Source organism: Barbus barbus, assembly GCF_936440315.1.
Source record: "Barbus barbus genome assembly, chromosome: 14".
In the NCBI taxonomy this organism is placed as follows: domain Eukaryota; kingdom Metazoa; phylum Chordata; class Actinopteri; order Cypriniformes; family Cyprinidae; genus Barbus; species Barbus barbus.
The window spans coordinates 15018016-15032914 of record NC_136742.1 but is presented as its reverse complement, the minus strand read 5'-3'; the positions used below and the strand labels follow the sequence as shown (position 1 = coordinate 15032914).

At 35.3% G+C, this 14899-nt stretch overlaps 2 protein-coding genes across 3 annotated transcripts in view; both read left to right on the top strand.

Annotated features, from left to right (window-relative positions):
- Window positions 1–14899, top strand: part of LOC306880185 (creatine kinase B-type-like) — a 985569-nt gene that overhangs the window by 351028 nt on the left and 619642 nt on the right. The gene's annotated exons all lie outside the window — the stretch shown is intronic.
- Window positions 7971–14899, top strand: part of LOC306880240 (disheveled-associated activator of morphogenesis 1-like) — an 89939-nt gene continuing 83010 nt past the window's right edge. The window contains exon 1 of one of the 2 annotated variants that reach the window (XM_079433626.1): window positions 7971–8105. The gene's annotated coding sequence lies outside the window, so the exon portion shown is untranslated. The remainder of the gene's footprint in view (window positions 8106–14899) is intronic. The other variant, XM_079433623.1, reaches the window with a different exon arrangement.

Here is a 14899-nt window from a genome sequence, read left to right as displayed (position 1 = left end):
CATACACCATATAGGAGCTTACCCAACTATGGTGACAACCACTTGTGAGAACCCCAGAAATGTGAAAAACGTTCTTTAAAAAATGTACAGGTGCTAGTGTTGTTGTTGTTGTTTTTTGTTACAATTTTTACCGTTTAGTCTGATAAACATGTAAGGGATCATAATGGAGAGAGTTGTTCAAGACATACATATGAGAAAGGAGTTCACTAGCCACAGTTTAGCGTGAGAACTGACAGGATGCAGATCACCCATTGAAACACACCCGATGGTCCTCCTCATGGGTGCGTGAGTGATAACACAGTCCGGCAGAGGTGGAAAGGTCCCTCTCCGTCTCCCACAACCCCTCTTATCAGTGACCTCGAACACAAGCTATTGCTCAAGACTAAAACCTTCCCGAACACTAAGTGCATGGTGCAGGGAGAAATATAACGTGGAACGGTATGTTAAGTATGTGTCCACGCTTTTTCCAGAATACAAGGTGTGGCTGAAACACGTGAAATGCCACGTTCAGCGAGACTGTGGTGTCCAGTTTGGACTCTAGCTGTGGACATTGGCAAAACAAACAGGAATCCAGAAGGGAAAACTGTAAATCCGATTACCAGCAGGTCTTTGCTAAAGCCATACTAACTGCATGTTTGCGAAAACAAAGGGCATTTTGAGAGATTGGGTGTTTTTAATCAGATTAATTACTGCGTTTTTTTTTTTCAAAATGTAATATCAGGGACCACCAAAAGCCATTGCTACAGAAACCTTCCTAAAATATAAAGACAGCTGAATATTTGTATTTATATAGACCCATTTATACTGTGTGAGAAAAAAAAATAGCATTATTATAAAGACAACATATTGCCTCAAACCCAAACTTAAATTATTTACTTGTAATTGTCCTTAAGCCGACACATACATAAATAAAGTAAGAAAAGCGGGGAAAAGGTAGTATTTAATAAGTACATATAAATGTATATTTCTTTTTTTTATCCAATATTGAAATAAGAGAAATATTTCGATACATATAAATTTACAGTTGCATTTTTGTATCATTCCAAAAAAGCTTATTGTGATATAATAGTAAACAGGTAAAAAAAAAAAAGACAATGGTGATGTAAAAACTCCCTAGAAAGATAAAACACAAATAAAAGCTATATTCTTGGGCATATGTACACTACATTGCAAGGAGGGAGAGATATAGTGTCTTTTCAAAAAACATCATGATCATTTTAATAATAATTTACTTAATAATAATTATTTTCTCTTAAACCTTTTTAGTTTAAATGTCTTAAATCTTAACAGTTATAAGTTTGGAATGTAACTACATTATTAACATATGTACAATACATTATTTACATATTTACAGTATCTCTGCAGGATTTACATGATTTTATGTCATGCAGTGATAATAAAATCCACTATATCGGTCTATAAAAAGTGTGAGCCTAGTCAATCTCCAACTGATGAGTTTATCATTTGTATTGGGTAAAATGTCAAATTCACAGATAAGTGCTCTGTTCTGTAGCTTTTCCTGGATTATAATTACTGGAGTGAACCAATTATATATATATAATATATATATATATATATATATATATATATACTTTCTTTGATTTTTATATCATCACCACACTTCAAGCTGTTTTTTTGAGACTAAATGTACCATAGGCTTAGGTGAGTGAGATGGGGTTAGATAAGATAGCAAATAAACTAAAAACTGGCGGCAGAAAGGCATTTCCAAAAACACATCTTGCATCTATGTTGTCCATTGCGTGTGAGGCTGTATTTGACTCCTGCTGTTCCCCAGAGGCCCTGTGACATAACGAAGAGCAGCTCTTTAATTAGCACATTTTAACAACGACACAGTGGCAACAGATAGTGTGGAGAAAACCCATGAAAAATAAACTCTGTCTCCATTAACTCAACAACATAAAGAAAGACCATAATCTATCTCCTGGGCTATAATCTCCTTTTTTCTTATGTGGCAGAAATAGGCTTCCATATGATCGCATTATGCAATTCTGTAAATAACTTTAGCTTTACTTGTTACATGTTTCATCAGAGTATTTTTGTACAACATATGAGATACTCAAAATATTAAACAGCCGTTTTTGTTCTTTTATTTCATTCATGAGAAACAATACACAACAAGTTGTCATATGAGAGAAGTGATCTTACAGCTTTTTTCAACTGCTTACACACATTTTCAAAACTTTGCCTCTTTTTTTTTAAAAACTTTACACACAGATCCAAGAATTGCACACATAAAAAGCTAAATGCTTCACATCTTTTGCTAAATAAAGTGCTGCATTCAAAATATCACAAACACTTCTCAAAAGAAAACCCTTTGCCATAATATTAAGTCCTGTTAGATTTTGGTGTGTTACATAGAGAACTGTGTGTTGTGTTTTGCAAAAAGCGTTTTATGAAATTGAAAACTGAGTCAAAGGCCGATAATTAGTGTATGGTTTTGCAGATTTGGTTTGTGGTTCTGGTGTTTGAGTGTCAGGTTTCAGAAAATGTGTGACAAGTAAAGATTTTGCGTCTAAGCAGGTAAAAAAAAAATGTAATATCTGCAATCCATTGTTAACCCTTTCTCAGGCAGTTCATCATGTGATATGTGTGTGGTGTTCCCTATGTCATGGGGACCAAATGTCCCGACAAGGATAGTAATACCAGTCATTTTTGTCCTTGTGGGGACATTTGTGGTCTCCATGAGGAAACAAGTTTATAAATCATTCAGAATGATGTTTTTTGAAAATATGTGAGGGGTAGGTTTAGAGTAAGGGAATAGAAAATGCAGTGTGTACAGTATAAAAACAATTATGTCTATGACGAGTCAATAAATCCAATAGCCAATAAAACGTGTGTGTGCGTGTGTGTGTGTTTGTGTGTGTGAGAGAGAGAGAGAAAGCTCAGGGAAGTCATGACTCAGTCTTTGTATATCATTAAGGCTTTTGCTACACATGTAAGTGGACATTGAGTATGTGAACTGAGTTTACAGGACAGTCTTCCACTCTGGAAAATATCCAAGTACAATTCATTTTCTTGTTATTTCTGGCAAAAGAAGCATAACTACTTAATACAGTACTGTATGTCTCACTGGTTCTGCAGTGAGATCCTGCACTTTAATCTCTCAGACAGGTGTTCTGCCACACAGATGTGTGTCTGCTGAAATAATTTTACTGACAGAAGCACAACTGGTCACTTCAGTTTCACATAAACATGCCTCTGTGTTTCGAGACACTTACACGATAACACAATAATCCACAAGCAATCCACACGACTCCAGCTCATCAAATAACATCTTGTGAAGTGAAAAGCTAATACATGTAATCCGTGATCCATTAATCCATAATACATAAAAACACTTCCTCCAGGGATAACGTCCATCCCCTGTTGTCCTCTTACAGTAAAATCCACCAACATATTTGTTTAGAACTGAGTTGTCACCTAATGGTTAGAGTCGGGATACACACCACGTCATTTATTCACTGGAGAAACAATATTATGGATAGAGGACTTGTATTTTAGCCAGAAGAAACTGCTTGGAAAAAAAAACACCTTAATGAGGAATATATTACTGCTTTTCATTGTGCAAAATGTTAATTTATAGACTTGATTACTTGTAATATTTTTATCAGCTCTTTAAACTTTCATTCTGACGGCACCCATTCACTGCAAACTAAGGATCCATTAGTGAACAAGTGATGTAATGCTAAATTTCTCCAAATGTGTTATGATGAAGAAACAAACTCATCTACATCTTAGATGGCCTGTTGGTGGGAATATTGCCATTTTTTGGGTGAAATATTGCTTTATGTGAAACAAACCATGAGCAAACAGTGGTTTCTGTCTGAAACAGTGAACATATTGTATTTGCCTCATACAGAAAAGATTACAGGCTATTACTAAACGCATCATAATTTAATAAACCTGAATAAACAAGTTCCATCTGTTGTTTGTGAGTCATTTCCCAGGCCCCACACTCTGATAAAAAGTTCTGGTTTAGTTTTTTTGTCTAAGATTTGACCAATAAACCTAACAAAAGTGTCATGCCACATAGAGTCCCAGCCACAAATCATTCAATGTAAGATGTTAAACTTGTCATTGCTAATACATTTGGATTTATTACAACAACTTCTAGACCTCGTTCCTCTGGGATTTGACAAACAGACTTTTGAGACGCAGTGTAACTGTGTTTGGTGCTGGTGGGGAAACACTTAACTGTTAGAACAACCTCAGGGGGGTTCTGGTCCGTTTAAAGGCAGGCAGGTCTTTTCCTTTGCTCTATATTAAAATCCATTGAAGGAGGTAAACACAGCTTCTCAGTTGTCTAACCTGTCAGGTGGATGGCAAGACAAGATACTCATCCACTTTAAACATGGATCAACTTTATTCCCCAAGTGACTTTTCAAAGTGTGCTAGTGCCCCAAACAGCTGACTTTTGTAATAGAGCCGCTCCCAAGAAATCATAAATTAAGTCCCATTCCTCCTTCCCTCAGTCAGTTCCCCTATACAATTTCACTGGTAATACAAGTTCGAAAGTCAACTTGTATTGATTTGCAGCAGTGCAGAGCAGAAGACAGCATGCCATTGCACAATATGCACTCAACCAGGCACAAATACAGCCAGCTGTTTAGCAGGGATGAATGGATATTTCTTTAAGTGTGGGCACTTCAGATACTAAGAGGATCAATCCTCAAATAAATAAATAAATAACTTAAAATCGTTGTGTAGGAATATTTTATATATGTATCATTTGTCATTTTGTCACATATATTGATATATGTATATTTACTATATTATGTAAAATTACTATACTTTAATCTTATCTTATTTGCAATTAGTCTTCGATTTTTGTTTATTATTTACTACTGTCAATTACAGAACTATATTACAAAAACAATAATCAAATAAGCCCATTATTATGTCACATTTTTGCTTTTGGTTATTATTGCTATGTCCGACAAGCCATGACGCTCTCATGCCACACACCATGTTCTCATGTAGTGAAAAATAGCCTTCATCATGAGCAAAGACGAAACAAACAACGCGCCGACAGACAAGACAGAGCAGGTTGCTTTAGGTATGAAACAAAGTCTCAGCTTTCAAATTTGGCCCTTTTTTAATTCAAACTATTTAGTGGCTCTTTAATGTGTCGTGACAGATCGCTGTAGCGCCTCAGTTCAAGCAGCATGTGAGCTTGCCTTGAACTTGGTTCACGTGCTGCTTGGACTATAGTTATATTGCGAAATAAACATGAATGAACATCAGAATTTATCATGTTTCAACCATGGAAACATACACACTTTCTTTCAAGTTCAAGTCCACTGACGTTAATCTAGGCCTACTCTCCGGTCTGATTTTATTGTCGAACAAAAATGGCAGATTTGGCGTTACACTCTTAAAAATAAAGGTGCAAATTCTAAATATATATAAAAAATATTGTATATTATATGTATTTATATTATCATATAGGCTAATGTAGGTAAATATAATATGAAATGTCTATAATCACTCTCATCTCATCATCATACTGAAAAAGCAGAAAAATATCAGTATTGTTATTGTTTGTTTGATACAAAAGAAATGGTAGTGCATATTTTATGTTTGATAAGTTCCACATGATAATGCTATATGTCTTTTCTCTGACTTTTACTTGACCATCTCCATATGCATTGTTTTAAATTCCCTTTTATAGTTAATGTGCTATTTAAGAGAAGCAGTGTCCACAAGCCATGATGGCTGATCTGATCTGGGATTTATAAATTAAATAAACATGACAGCCTCTAACTGACTGATGCACTTCAGCTTCAACTCACTATAAAGGCCATTAACCTGATAAAATCTCTCATTGAACTTTTCATGTTTGTATTTTAGGAAAAAGTTGAAGACATTCACTGTCTCCTCTGTGGCCTTCTTTTAATATGTGGAAAACCCCTGGCTCCCACGTGTCATCTTCATGGATTTATCCTGTCCTGAACTTACAAAGGCTGGATGCGCTGAAGCTCAGGGTGCCTCTAGGTCTGGGAGCCATTATCCTCCTGGTCATAAAGAATACAGAAAATGAGAAAAACAATTGAAAGTGTCACATTACTTACACACCAGACTCTGAATGATATGAAAGAACCTCAAGCATTTGCTTTGTACAATGCATGTGAAAGAGACCATCTTCTTACAGCATCCAGTGATTCACCCTAGCGTCATGCGACTTGGACATCCGCTGTGAAACAACAGCTGGAGGAGGAAGAGGAAGAGCAGGAAGGGAAGCCGTAATAAACAAGGTAATCTTGTAGTTAAGAAACAGCTAGGGAAAGAAGAGAGGTGTAATTTAATAAGCAATGACAAAAAAGGAGCTTGTTAGCTCTTCAAATTTACTGAGCTTTGGTCATAGTATATGCTCACAAGGATATAAATGTTTAAAAAAAGATAATTGAAAAAACACATATCGATTGACTGCTAATCTGAATATTTCATATGGGAAGGGGAGTATATCGTCCTCATTGGCTATGACACTAACAGTCCTTTATGTTCTGTCTTAAAAAGATTAAGCACTAAGTTGTAAACAACGACTGGAGCCTGTTAACAGATTGTTATGTCGTTGTTTAAGTATCAAGGAATGTTTATTTATACCTAAACTGTTATTTGCCAAAGCGTGAGACAAGATGACTCAAGACCACTTTGTTAGGGACAAGACTGTTATTTTCCTATTAGGGTATGCCACTGATTTTCTTGTTATAGGCTAGTTGTATTATTTCAAGCTATTTTTCCATATAGAGACCTACTAAATCATTATTTTTTTGTTTAAATTTTAGTTGCATTTGTCTTTGAAATTAACAATAATAAAGTCAATCATTGTTTTTTCATTATGCGGTTTACAAGTGTTATGATTATGGCAAGCCGTTTTGACTTTTATTCCTTCACATGATATGAATTCTTGATATCCTCAATTCAATTTTTACTATTTAAAATGTTAATTCTTGATATCAGGAATTAGATTTCTACTAGTAACAATGGCTATTTTTGATATCAGCAATTACATTTCCACTAGTATTTATAGATAGATTAATAGATATTAATTCTTGATATCAACAATTTAATTCTTGATATCAACAATATAGTTCTTGATATCAACAATTTAATTATCACTAGTGACAATGTTCATTTCTGATATCTGAAAATGTATTTCTGATATCAACAATATAATTGTTGATATCAGAAATGAACATTGTCACTAGTGATAATTAAATTGTTGATATCAAGAACTAATTGTTGATATCAACTATTTAATTGTTGATATCAATAATAGACATTTTTACTAGTAAGAATTGTATTTCTGATATGTGAAATTGGAATTTCAACTCGTAAGAAATTAATTCTTGATATCAACAATTGATTTTGAAAGGCAGCCTATGGTGACATTTAACTAGTGAAAATACAATTACAGATATCAACAATTAGCATTTTAACTAGTGGTAATGTAATTGCTGATATCAAAAATAGCCATTGTTACTAGTAGAAATCTAATTCCTGATATCAAGAATTAACATTTTAACTAGTGAAAATTGTTGATATCAAGAATTCATATCCTAAGAAAGAAAAAAAGTCAAAACGGCTTGCCATATTATGATTTTTCTTTGTCATAGACTATATGACATCAATTACTGTTGTATTTATCCAGAAACTATAAAAAAACTGAAAATACAAAAGTATGCCAGCAACTTTTTTTAAAAATAAATAATTATTTAGAAAGGTGTAATCTCTCTTCTCATGAAGGCCATTAAGGTAGGCAATAATTTATTACACGTTAGGCTACTTTTAGATGTAATTTTTTTTTCTTATGAATATATAAACCTTATAAGGTAAGTTACTGACACTTCAGCCAACCTTATCTGACTCGTTGTTGTAGGCTACCTGTCGTTAAGCTACACTACATCTCCCGTTAGACATCAGGACATCTACCTTGTGTGATCATGCGCACTCGCGCGCTGGAAAAAAAATGATGACGTCAGCTCTCGATAGGGTCTGTGCAATGCTGCGATCAAGCACATTCATATGTCCAGCTACCCAAACGAAACAGCAGAGTTTGAATGAATGATGAGACCACGTACGAGGTAAGAACAGCCTTTCAGCGGACTTTCTGGATGAACGTGTGTGTGTGTGTGTATTGCGTGCTTATGGATTGTGTTGTCGTGACCTGAGAGTGTATTATCACTGCTGTCCGATCAGAGCACGGAAGGGTAATGCTGATTGATGATGGTATATGCGGTATACGGTTTATTCTCAGTGTCATACAAGACACATGGAGCTGTTAAGAATCAGTGGTTGATCGCACAGACCGGCAAAAACGAATGTGAAACAAACATTTGCTCACACTTTAATTTTTATTTTTTTCAGTGCTTAGAATTTGCGGTTTAAAATGAAGATTTGCATCTTATTTGCATGTGATATCCTTTCCTCTTGAATAATAAAGCCGGTTCTGTTTTGTGGCATGTCACTCGCGAGCATGTAACCGGCTCCGACAGCTTCACCATCAGTTATTGCATTGTTTCTTAACCTCTCCAACTCCAAGGGCCTTAATTGTCCAAGACAATATTTCAAACTCCCTTTTAGTTTAAGATATTTCCTTTGATACTTCTACTGTTCTTTAGGGTTCGAGAAAAAAAAGGTTATTAGAAGTTCTTTTTAAGTAATCTTGATGGCCCTGGAGAGTTATATTTATGAACTGGAACTGTATTCTGCTCTGAATCTATATTTGTGTGTGGCTTTTTTTTGTTTGTTGGATTGATGTCAGTATTTTTCATCAGTCTATTTTTTATTCTATGGAATTCTGTCATAATTCATGTTCCTCATACTGTCCCAGATGTATATGACTTTCTTTCTTTAGCTTCACCACATTCTGATATAGCGCTTCACAGCACTCTCATATGAATGTGCTTATGACAGCTGGCCGGAAGTGAGGGTTTATAGTTAAAAAGGTTAAAGTATTAGTATTTTCTTTATACACGCCTATATCGTTTCACTTCAGATGATGTTCATTTATCTTCTGGGGTTGTATTGGTTATTGTCATGATTGCTATATGTGCAGTTTTAAAGTATAAACCTTTGATTTTACTATTCCCTTACATTACACGGGGCTCATAGAGATTACTTTTTTAAATCTTTGTGTTAATCTTAAGAAAAAAGTCAAATACAGTTTAGTACATCTGGGATCGCATGAGGGTGAGTAAATGATGAGATTCATATAAGATCGTGCCTAATGCTGAAATGTGGAAATGAAGCTGCTATCTATTGTTTGATCCCCTTTTTCACTAATCAAGTGTTCAAGTGCTGACTAGACTTAAAAGACTTTCTCAGCAGATAGCCGCTTACTGATATCCTCAATTCTCTTGAGTTAGAAAGCCCTTGTCACCCCACATTTTCATCATCGCTAGGGCAGTATACCCTGTGGGCACCGTGTGGCATCATGAGTGATGGATTTCTGCACTTGGCTTGACTTGTATTCCCCTCATGGGCTTCTGCTTTGACTCTTGATAGAAGGCATGGCGATCAAGTTCAACGACCATTTCACATTATTTTCCTAACAAGCCTTTTTATGATATTTTAACTGATATAGTTGTATTATTTGGCATGTTATTATATTCTTCTAAGACAGAATGTAGGTGAACCTGCACTTTTGTGATCAATATTTATCACTGATTTTTATTAGAGATCATAACCATGACAATAAATTCAGCCTCACAAAAATTATCTTGTGATCTCCCAACTCTGTATTCAAGTTTTTGGGGTCTTATAGTAACTGCATAAACAGTATAAAAAAGCGTTGCCCCGTTCACCTAAACATTCTGTTATTTACTCTTACCCTCATGTCGTTCCAAACTTGTATGAGTTTATTGCTTCTGTGTAACACAAAAGAAGATATTTAGAAAAATGTTGCAGTGTTTGTTTCTCCATACAGTGGAAATCAATGCTTAACAAAACAGTTTGGTTGCCAACATTCTTCAGTTTGTCTATTTATATGTTTCACAGAAGTAAGTAAGTCATACAGTTTCGGAGCAACATGAGGGTGAATAAATGATGACATCATTTTTGGGTGAGCTACTAACAATATAAAATGGAGTCTCAACTCAGATTATAGAAAGAGTTTTACCAGATAGTATGAACAGATAATAATATGAACATGATTCCATTTCTGTAGTATATACTTGGAGCTAGATATGAATGTGTTTGTTTTTAATTCTGTGCTTTTGCAGTAGGATGTTTAATGCTCTAGTGAGAACTCCATGATTGAGAAAAACACTAACATTGACTGGGATTGAATGAACACATTTCTAGTTAAATAGAGGCTAGAAATAAAGCTTTCACTATTAAGTCTATTGAGCTCTCAGTGTGCATTCAGTAGTTATTCAGTCTTTGTTGAAAAGCTGTTTTTTTTAAGAATAAGTGCCTGTTATCGCTTCACTTCATTAGTGTTTTGTCACTGACAGAGTACATTTGTTCCAGCTGTATGGGCCATGAGTCCAGACAGGTTTACAGGACTGTCACTCATGTATTAACCACACGAGTGAAAGGTTTGACTTTCTTTTTGTGCTGTATTGTGTGTGTGGGTGAGAGATCGGGCTGGGAAACGGGCATTGAGTGATAATGTTTAAGCCGTGTTCTGTCCTGATGTTTATGGAGGTATTCATGGGTGGGTGGGTGTGTGTGGCATGTGTTGTCTTTTGTCTGACTGTGCCATCAACAAACCGCCTTTTTTGCAGAGCCACGTGCCGGGTGCAGGTGAAGGGTATGTGTGTGGTGGGGTGTTTGGGTAATTAATTAGGCATAGGGTTACACCAGCTGGCCAGTAAGATTTTTATTGTGTTTGGTAGAAGTCTCTTTTTCTCACCAAGTCTGCATTTGTTTTATTAAAGCTACAGTAGAAGCTGTGAAATATTATGAAAATTCATTGTCACATGATCCTTCAGATATAGTCTTATGCTGATTTGGTGCTCAAGAAACAGTTCTTATTATTATCAGCGTTGGAAATGGTTTATATTTTTTGTGGAAACAGTGATATTTTTTTTCAGGATAGTTTTATTAATATAAAATTCAAACGAAAAGGATTTGTATGAAATAGAAACCTTTTGTAGAATTACAAAATGTTTACTATTGTTTTAGATCACTGTAGTCCAGTGTTTCTGCCTCAATGTTTGGTCATAACCACTGACGTATTCTCTGTCATTTTTAGTACACTGCATTGCACCAAAACTAGTATGCTTTAAGCCTTCAGCACTATCTAGTCTCCTTCCCATTCTCCAGTTCTCCATCTTGTGACGTTTAAACATGGCAACAGTTCATGAACTCAAACCTTTATGGAAGGATAAGATGCTTTGCATTAAAAGATCTAGACTATAAGATCTTTGAATTGCTAAAAACAATTTGCTGCCATTGTACCAGTTACTTGTGAAACAAATAAACCTTGAAATTTTATTCTTTATATCAATCCACAGCTGAGGTGCACATCCTCAATGCTCAGAGCTCAACCTCAGTGTTCAGTGCAAATTTATTATGCGCAACTTGAGTCTCTGTTGTTCTTTACAGAATTGGATGAGGACTTCTTTAATGGGGCTTGAGAGAGATCGCAGCATGGCAATGCTCTACGAGCATTTCGGCTCCGACCAGACCTTGTGAGACAGGACCCCGCTCAACTTGGTCATAACAATGGGCCTGTGTGACCGTTTGAATGTCCTATTCTCTGAGTGGTGTGGTTCACTTGGATCAGACAATGGCTTCACTTTGCATGATTTATTTCCAGAGGCCCTGTATGTCACTAGGCCACTCCTGTTTATTGTGTTCTGGACCAACTGTGCTGCATCTACGTACCTTCAACAGTTTTCAATCAGAGATTTGTTTGTTCTGTTGTCAGCTACGGTAAAATGGAAATTATTTGTGTTTGCTTGTAATATGAGATCTTTTGGCCACTCAGTCAGGTATAATCCTGTTTCAGTTTGTTTTGTCAAGCTGTCCTTCATCTTGGCCCAAGGAAGATTGTGTGAATAGTAGGGTGACCGTAATTACTTCTGATCTCTTCCGTGCTTCGCTTTCATTCTTCTTGTTTTTCTTTTATGTTTGTCAATGCTTTTGCCCTAAAAGCTACTTTGCACACACAAGGATTTTACATGCTCTTCATGGTTGGTTAGTGTAGGATTAAACCTCCCCGATATACATGCCTGATCTCTTACTCCTCTCTATGGTCTATGCAAACCAAACTGCCTCTATTTCCAGGCAACCAAACTGTTGTTGCAGATTTCGGTAACACTTTATTTCGATAGTCCACTTTAGACATTCTACTAACAGTAAGTAACCTTGCAACTACATGTCAACTAACAGTCATTAGAGTATTAGTAGACTGTCTGCTTAATATCTTCTAACACTTTATTTTGATGGGTCCACAACATACAACATACTGAGTATGAGAAACTTTGCAAGTATATGTCAACTTATTCTACTAACCCTAAACCTACCCTACTGAAAGTTAGTAGAAATGTAGTTGCAAATGAATGAGAATTAGTTGACCTGTAGTTACAAAGTTACTTATAGTTAGTAGAATGTCTAAAGTGGACTATCAAAATAAAGTGCAACCTAGAATTTCACTAAAATCTTATGCATAATCACATTCTGTTTTCAGGCTTGGTGAGTTAAAGGGATAGTTCACTATAAATGAAAATGCTCTTATTATTTACTCACCCTCATGTCTTTCGTATGACTTTCTTTCTTACTCCGAACACTAAAAGATATTTTGAAGAATGTTTCTGTTTTTGTCTGTGAGGCCCAAAACATCACTGAACCCCATTGACCTTCTTTATATAGACAAATTCTTATTTTGTTTTTCAAAAAAGTCAGGTTTGGAACTCTTGGTGGACTCCTCCTTTAATAGTTTGACTTACTTGAAGCTTTTAGCTAAGAGGTGTTGCTGAGGTAAAATCAGTGGTCTTTCCTCAGAGCTATGAGGTCTTTCTCCTCATGGAGGCCCCATGACCTTCTTTATTCCTCCAGGGTTAAGGAGCAGGTCATCCTCAGGGTGCCTTTGAATAGTTGTAGTTTTCTTAATTCATTGAGGGTTGCTGGTGCATTGCACAACTTTGCTCCCAGGATATTGAGAACCTGGATGGTTGGTTAGTGTTTTATTAACACTTACTGAGACAAAAAAGAAAATGTTTCCTACTAAGTTCAATGACGTTCTGTCTATTGTGGTTCAATTAAAGTTAAGCTCAATTAACAACATTTGTGTCACAATATTGATTACCAAAAAAAAAAAAAGAAAGCAAAAGTCGCAGTTACTTGAGGAACATGGAAATTAATGGTGGGATGTAAAAGCAAAATTGTGAAGATAAATAACTTTTTTTATTTATTTTTTTACACTTAGCAGAAGGGTTTAATAAACGCCAGCTGTCCACCAACGAGGATGAGGTTACACATTGCCGAAGTTTGTCAGAACACAAAGCTTGAGAGTGTGATTCCTTTGGTCCAGATCTATCTAGGATATGCAACATTACAGAATTCATATCTGCACCCAATACAATTTCAAAATCTGAAAATGAAATTGTATTTTACAAAAATGTAAAAAATAAAAATAAACGTGTGAGACCGTGTTATAAGCTATATGACATTATAGTCTGATATGACTGCACTAATGCAACACGCATCGCCGCAAACGAGTAGCTGAGTATCTCTTCAGCAAACAGACACGCAAACTGCCGCGAATGAAACCGAAAGTAAGACGCAGACGATTAACACAATACTCTTCATTAAAAGTATAAGACAAACTTATCTTTCCAGTGCTGATGCCACGTGCTCTCCTATTGCGGTCTTTGATCTTGAAATGAGCTGATAATTAATAAAATGCAGCGCTTATCTTTTGATTTCGTTGACATGAATTTCGTTACATTTAAATATAGCGCAGGAATTGAAGATCAGATTTATATCCGTTTTGCGACTTTGTGGCCATGTGTAAATTGAAACGTTTTAACAAATCAGATAGATATTCGATCAGCGAAAACGCATGAAATGACCAGGTGTAAACAGGCCCATTCATATTGTATGACAAAAATATTATTATAAATTAGGTTAGTGGATAATTTAGCAGCAAAATTTATTCTAGAAAAATCACGAGTGCACAATTTTATAAAATCTAAACATTTAGGGAAACAAATAAAAGTGAATATGCGAAGGACTATATCTGGTAAAATGTTACACATTGCTCTTTGTATTGTTGTAAAATACATTAATGAAAACAAGTAAATGTATTTATTTATAAATATAAACTACAAAAAAGACATTTCTTTTAAATGTATAGCACAATGAAGGCAGTGACATATGATAGAGCAGTCCTATCTATCATATATGTTGCTGCCTCCATTACTGTGTTATAGATTATTAATAACCTTGACAGGACAGAACAAGAAACGCTATAAATAATCTTTCATTGCGCAAAAGCATTATAATACGAAAAGCTCCAATAGAGAGCGGCACAAAGCGCTTATGGCTTCCCGTGCGCAGAATGATGCGCTTGAATCCTGTATAAATCACACTAAAATCATGTTAACACTCACATTATTTACTTTTTGTGGCTATAATAAAAAGTATTTTAATGTTTACATATTGGCCCCATTTATTTCCATTGTAAATGCCTTGCTGTAATCCAGATCATTGCTTTTTTAAAAAAAAAAGAAAAATAGTGACAAGTGTAAATGATTTTGTGTGTTAATCAACACAAATGCTGTCGATTTGATCTTAACTTGTATGGAATGTGGAATATTCATTTAAAACTATCTTGTTCTTAAATTGACCTCTGGCAGGGGGATTTAGACTGTGCCTAAACTGGTCACAAATGCTACAAAAAATGAAGAAATGTGACAATTTTAAA